Here is a 6,577-nt window from a genome sequence, read left to right as displayed (position 1 = left end):
TCGAGGAACAAGAAATCATGCTTCACTTCCTCCCCCTCCTCCAATTATTCTCCCTAACCCACAAGATTGTAAAATTGAAAGGTTCAATATCACTCAAGCCCTTTTGGCAAGTAAACATAAAGAAGGAAAGTCGGTGTGTGCGCACGTCTTAGGGATGAAGTCACACATTGATAGGTTAAGAATGATGGGATCCGTTGTCGGTGAAGAGATGGCTGTTGATTGGGTTCTTCAGTCACTTCCTAACTCGTATAGTGAGTTCGTAAGAGAGTACTATATGATGAACCACGACGTGACCCTTATTGATCTTACCTATATGCTTATTGCTGCTGAATCAGCAATGGTTTGGCGCAATAGAAAAGCAAAGTTGATTGGTGAATCTGCCTTCAAGACCTCTATGGATATAGACAATGGCAATGAAAGACATGCAATGATCGAAAAGTTTGATCATAAGAGAAAGGCGATGTCTGAAGTAGTTCCATGTGTTGTTCCAAAGGAGTCAATTTGCTTTTATTGCCAAGAGAAGGGGGCATTGGAGACGAAGTTGCCCTATTTACCTAAGAGATCTAAGAGATGGGAGAGTCAAAAGTATGACTACACTTCAGGTAAAATCCACTATCTAACTCCGCAAAGTTCCTATTCATTGATTCTTAATACATGATGTGATAAGATTGCATTTGAATGTTTTGCAGGATCGGTGAAAAGAAAGGAAGCTTGATAAGAGAGCAAGATGAATCTAGTCACAAGAGATGGATCTCGATCGCATGGACTTGAAGATTGGATTTTGAGCTTAGATAATTATGATAGAGTTGTTAGAAATTTTCCTTTTACATAGTTTTCAATAGATTTTGCATTGTAAGGACAAATGTTTTTCTGCTGCTTTTATAAATAAATTATTTTTTTTTGACTTATTTATTTATTTGTTTACTTCCTTGCAATGAAATCGTTATGAAAATTGATGTTTGTATATTTCTACAACGAATGGATATGATTCTTAGTTATGTTATTTATGGAAATGTCGAGAATTTACCAAATAGGGAGAGTTTCTCATCGCCCAAATTTCAATTGGACTGAAATTTGGAATCACGCAACTTGGTTGCATGATGAATGAGAAATTTCATATTTGGAAATTAGACAAATTTGTTGACAAAGTGTCAAGTGAAGGACTAGGAGATCGAGTACACAAAGTTGTGTGTTGATCAAGTTCACCATAAGAGTAACAAAGATATTCATCATGATTTACTAAAGGCTTAGTAAATATGATTACACTTACAAGATTAAGTGTAATTCTGAATTGATTAAAGGGTTTAGATCAATAGTAGAACGAATAAGAAGAATCAAGAAGGAAGAAAGATAAAAGTTTCTCCATTCTAAGAAGAAGGGAGAGTAGCTTTTATGCTTTATAATGGGTCTTAATGATTAAGAACCATATCTCAATTGATCCTCTAAGTAAGTCTTAGTACAATTATATGTTTAAGAAGAGGAATCAAGGATTGAAGAAATGGTTAAATCAAGAAGTCTATCATACTTTGTTCCAATAACAAGTCTTAAAGTTAAGATTGTGACAATGAGTAAAAAGTATTAAAGGTTTATAACATTCATCAAATGTGGAAAGTTGTGATGTCTCGGATAAGACAAAGACCAACTAGGACCAATTTATGAAGTGTTTTGGTACAAGCTACACTAACTCTTGAAAATTTGTTTGTCATGAAATGAGAATCTTATATGTCAAGGAGTCAGTGGGAGTCTTAATGGTCTCGAAAAGTTTCAAGAACAAATCAAATAAACCTTATCGAGCATCACTAGCACACGAGTTGAGGTTTACAACCTATCGTGTTGATGTTATTTTGTTTCTATGCCATTCAAATTGAGTTAATTATGCATGTGAGTTTTATGAGTTCTCATTTTGAACGCATAAAAGGTAACGCACCTTGATCAATGAAAAGTACATTGATATAAAAAAAGGTGAGATGCTTAACTACTTGGAAGACATGGTGGGTAGCTGTGCTACCATAAGGCAAGAAATAAAGATTAAGAAAGTTCAGTCCATATGAGTTTGAATTTGTCGTAAACTTTGGTTTTAAAAAATTCACATGGATAGGAACAAATACACCATTTAAATCTAAGTGTCATAAGATTTCCTCCTTCATGAAAATGATTGTGAGGAAATGCTTTCACTAAGAAAGATTTTAAAAAGATAGTGATTGTAAAATTGCATTCTCGAATTCGATCATGGTTACGGTATCCTTTTCCATAATTTGAATTGTGAGGTTTGGCAATTAGGTCTTAATTGTTAAGACACACATATGAACTATCTAAGGCAAAGGTGTATAAGTTCAAGAAGCCTTGATAAAAGATTATCAAAGCACTAAGTATTAGAAACATGGACTTAAGAAATTCAATAGGTATTGTCTTTCTGAAAGTTAAGATGTTTATGAATACATGTCGAAGCTAGTGGGAGCATAAGTGTTATGTTTTATAGTAATCATAATGATAGTGGGAGCATAAAAGTTATGATTGTATGATTATTATGGAAAGTTTTGCAAGTTGGCAATATTAATTATAGAAAACAAGAGTTATACCTTGCAAAGTTGTAAGGGTTGTATAGTTGTTTTGCTATAATTAAGGGAGAGAATATTATGCTTCATTTCAAATCTAAAGGCTTAAGTTAAGAAATGTTAATAAATTTAGTCAAAGGTACATAGTGTGTTCTTAAAATTTCGATTATGATTACGGAATTCCTTTTCACAATTCGAATTTTGAGAACATAGCAAATAAAACATTGTGCATCGTGTCCCATACGCTTCGGGTATAGGATCGATTGCAAATGCTTTAATGTTTGACCATTCTAAAATTTTCCAAATGTATAGCGCATTTAGAGGGAAAGGGACTAGAATTTGTTTTGACTAAAATAATTAAACAACTATCAAAGGACAATCCAAAGTACGACGAGGATTGGTTGCTTGTGAGTAGTTGGAAGCATGGTATTGGATGGACCATATCGACATTATTATGAATAGATAAGATTCTATTAAGAATGAGTTGTCATATGGAAAATATGGAAGCGTGTCCATATTAGGAATTAAAAATTGAAAATCTATGTCTAGATTAGAAACTTTTATGCAAAAGGATGTTCAAAGGAATGTAATTTGAGTGAGAGACATCATATCTAAGGAATTGTCTTGTAACAATTTCCGATAGAAGATTTTGTAATATCATTGGCAATAGTCTTTGTGACTTTGGTGCAGTGACATTACGAAAGGATTGTTGCATAGAATGTTAGAATCTAGCATATTCTATAAGTAGCAAGAATTTGATATTCTTTCACTAATGAAAAAGGATTTGGAGTTGTGAAATGAGAATGATTGGAAATGTGTTCAATGTGATCTATTTCACAAAGTAAGAACCATAGGTAAACATTGTGTGCATGCTAGGAGCATGGGACAAGTGTAATAATTCAAGTAAGAAGTTGAGTACCCGAAACGACAAATAATGAGTAATCGATATGGTGATAAATAAAAGGTGTTTTATTTATGCTCAAAGGGTTGAGGCCATATGGGATTAGTATTATTCTTGTGTTTCACTTTGCATGTTTTGACTTCCTAAATAATTGAGTTTATTAAAAATAATCGAATTATTCGAACGGGCCACAGTCGTTCATATGTTGGAAGTAGATATGAATGAAGACTATCGTGAATTGGTGTGTGGATTGTCTAAAAGAGTATTAGACATAAGCAAATGTTTGTTGCAACGTTCATGAGTGCTTATGAATATGAATTTGAGCATTGGATTAAACCCACGCTCGTTTGGATCACTCCATGAATTGTATCACGAGTGATTGGTGAGACGATAACATCTTATATTCTTGAAACTGAGATGTGTGAGTTGTATCTTACTAATCGGTTGCACATTGATAATATGAAAACGCACTAGTAACTTGGTGTTATAAAACATATTGTTGTGTGTGATTCGGTGAGTGAGTGAAAGCAAGCATTGTATCAAAGTTTATCTGTTCCTTTTATCCAAAGTAGGATAAAAGCGATATCTTTGGGCCCCTCGATGGTTTAGTGATGACAAACGTAAATGCTCGGTCGGACTAGGGCTGATTTGATTTGTTCAATTAGTCAGTCATCATAAATCGGAAATCGAGATATAGTACAAAGAGAATGATTAGAAATCATATCTCAGACGATATCTAGAATGGAGGAACATATGATCCCTTATCTAAGGACACGTGTATCTGATAGGATTAGAGTTGACAGCGGCTTTGGAAAGCTACGATTGCAGATCAGGATCTGAAGTCATACGCATAATAGTTATTAGACTTATCCAAGTGGGAGACTGTTGGATTAGTGTCTAAGTCCATAACTATTTTGGTATGTACTTGACCCGATGGTGCATGGTCCTTTTGGGTTGCCTTCACCAAAGCAACTTGATAGGATGAATTATGGAGAGAAAGGACTAAATATGATTTATTAATATATTATGGGAATAATATATTAAAGGATAAATCATATTGTTTAATTAATATTAGTCAATAATTAATTGGTAATTAGTTTTGTGACTAAAAGAGATTAATTAAACTTAAGGGACTGGAATTGTAATTATAAGATAATTGCAATTTGGGCCATGGATTGCCTTGTATCAAGGGTTGGACGAATTCTATGGGGAAGCCCATAAGGAAATCGTCCAAGGGCTTGATTAAAAGGAGTCTATGGGTTGCTTAGGGCTTAAGCATCCAAATTAGGGTTTCCTTGTTAGATAACCCTAATAGCCCAACTATATAAAGACCCCTTAAGGCTAAAAAACGTGGCTAAGCTTATTGCTAGGGTTTCACACGAGTTTTGGCAGCCTCCAACCTCTCTCCTCTTCATCCTCTTGCTTATGGTGTTTGTGAACCATTAGAGGAGTGACACTTGTGACTCTAAGCATTCCAAAGTCAAATCAAGGAGATTTGGGATTGTTATTGCTACATAACAATCAAGGAAACATTATAAACTCATTCTTATGTTAATATGATTACTTTCATGCTAGAATTAGGGTTTATAGTATTGGATTCAAAGCATGTACAATAGAGAAACCTAGATCCAAGCTTTAGGGTTTGTATGAGCACATAGGATGTCTTATGACCAAAACCCATCAAACATATCAACTAACATAAGCACATAAACTATATACTGCATCGGGCGGTAGCCCGGGACACATAACACATAAATCCTGTCTGAGCCACGAAGGCATCAAACATACTAAAACTGCATCGGACCGAAGTCCGGAAACTACTACTAGCGAAACGGGCCGGCATTGTGGCCTTAGACCCGTTCCTACTGGAAGGAAACTGACCTCGTGACGCTGACTGCTGAAATCCTGAATAAGAAATCCCTGACTGTTGCTCCGGCTGCTTCCCAGCTATAATGGGAAATAAACACTAAATCAGAATAGGGATTCCTCTATTGGTAAAATGACCATTTTACCCCTACTATGGTGTGGGACACAACATGGTCCAAATCTCAATTCCTTCTAAGTCCATATATGGCCCCACTATAGGCCCATTAATGGCCCAAATTGCTATATTGGGCCTTACTCAAGCCCAATAACAAAACTTGGTCATTAGCATCTGAATTCTAATGGGCCATAAAGGCCCAAGGACCCTAAGCCTAAAACCTAGCCCATACCGAGGCCCAACACACGAAGCCCAAAATGGTGGCGTACGCGGGGCGTACACCAAGGTACGCTAAGCGTACTGGCTGGTGGTCTGTACGCAACGCGTACTTCCTTGTACGCCCAACGTACAACCTTGTTAAGCTAACTTTTCATTAAGTGCTTAATAATCTGATCCAGAAGCTACAACTCCAGATCCTTGGCTTATTCAATGACTTAAGCCATAAAGTTGCTTACTTGATGGCTTACAAGTCTCATAAAGACTCAAACTCTCACAAATAACATTCTACTTCCATAAAACCAACTAGATCTCATGCATGGTTCGAAATAAGCCCCAAAGATCGAAACTTTACTACTATGGGGACACTTGAACTTCACGGATAGCAATCCTAAGCTCCAAAAACGAAGTTGTAAGATAAAGGTTCCTCCTTTGGACCTAAAAAGGTCCAAACTTCCAAAACTCCTAGATCTAAACTTATAAAAGGAAATTTGAAAGCTTTATATCTCTTTTGAATGCCAAATGAAGGAATGATCCCGGATCTATGAGCTCAAGGCACTCAAGTTCTACTTCTTCCACTTCTCTTCTTCTTCTTCTTCACAAAAATAAGCTCAAAGGTCAAAAACACACAAGCAAGGAGTAAGGGGACAAACTAGGGTATCTCTGGGGTGAGTGACAAATGAGGAGGCCAAATGGGAGGCTATAATGGGGTTTAAATACATCTCAAACCCTTAAATTAGGGTATTCCCCCTGCCCGCGTACGCTAGGCATACCCTATGGTACGCTGCGCGTACGCCCCTCCTCCACGCGATTCATTAACCCATTACGCCCAGCATACAACGGGTTACACCCCACGTACGACTTATGGGCAGAATGCATCTTGGTCCAACAAAAGCCCACTCTCAAATAAATCTATTATAGCCC

This window comes from Lactuca saligna, chromosome 2 (genome assembly GCF_052625555.1).
Source record: "Lactuca saligna cultivar CGN05327 chromosome 2, ASM5262555v1, whole genome shotgun sequence".
Lineage (NCBI taxonomy): Eukaryota > Viridiplantae > Streptophyta > Magnoliopsida > Asterales > Asteraceae > Lactuca > Lactuca saligna.
The sequence above is the reverse complement of the archived record's forward strand: the minus strand, read 5'-3'. Positions refer to the sequence as shown.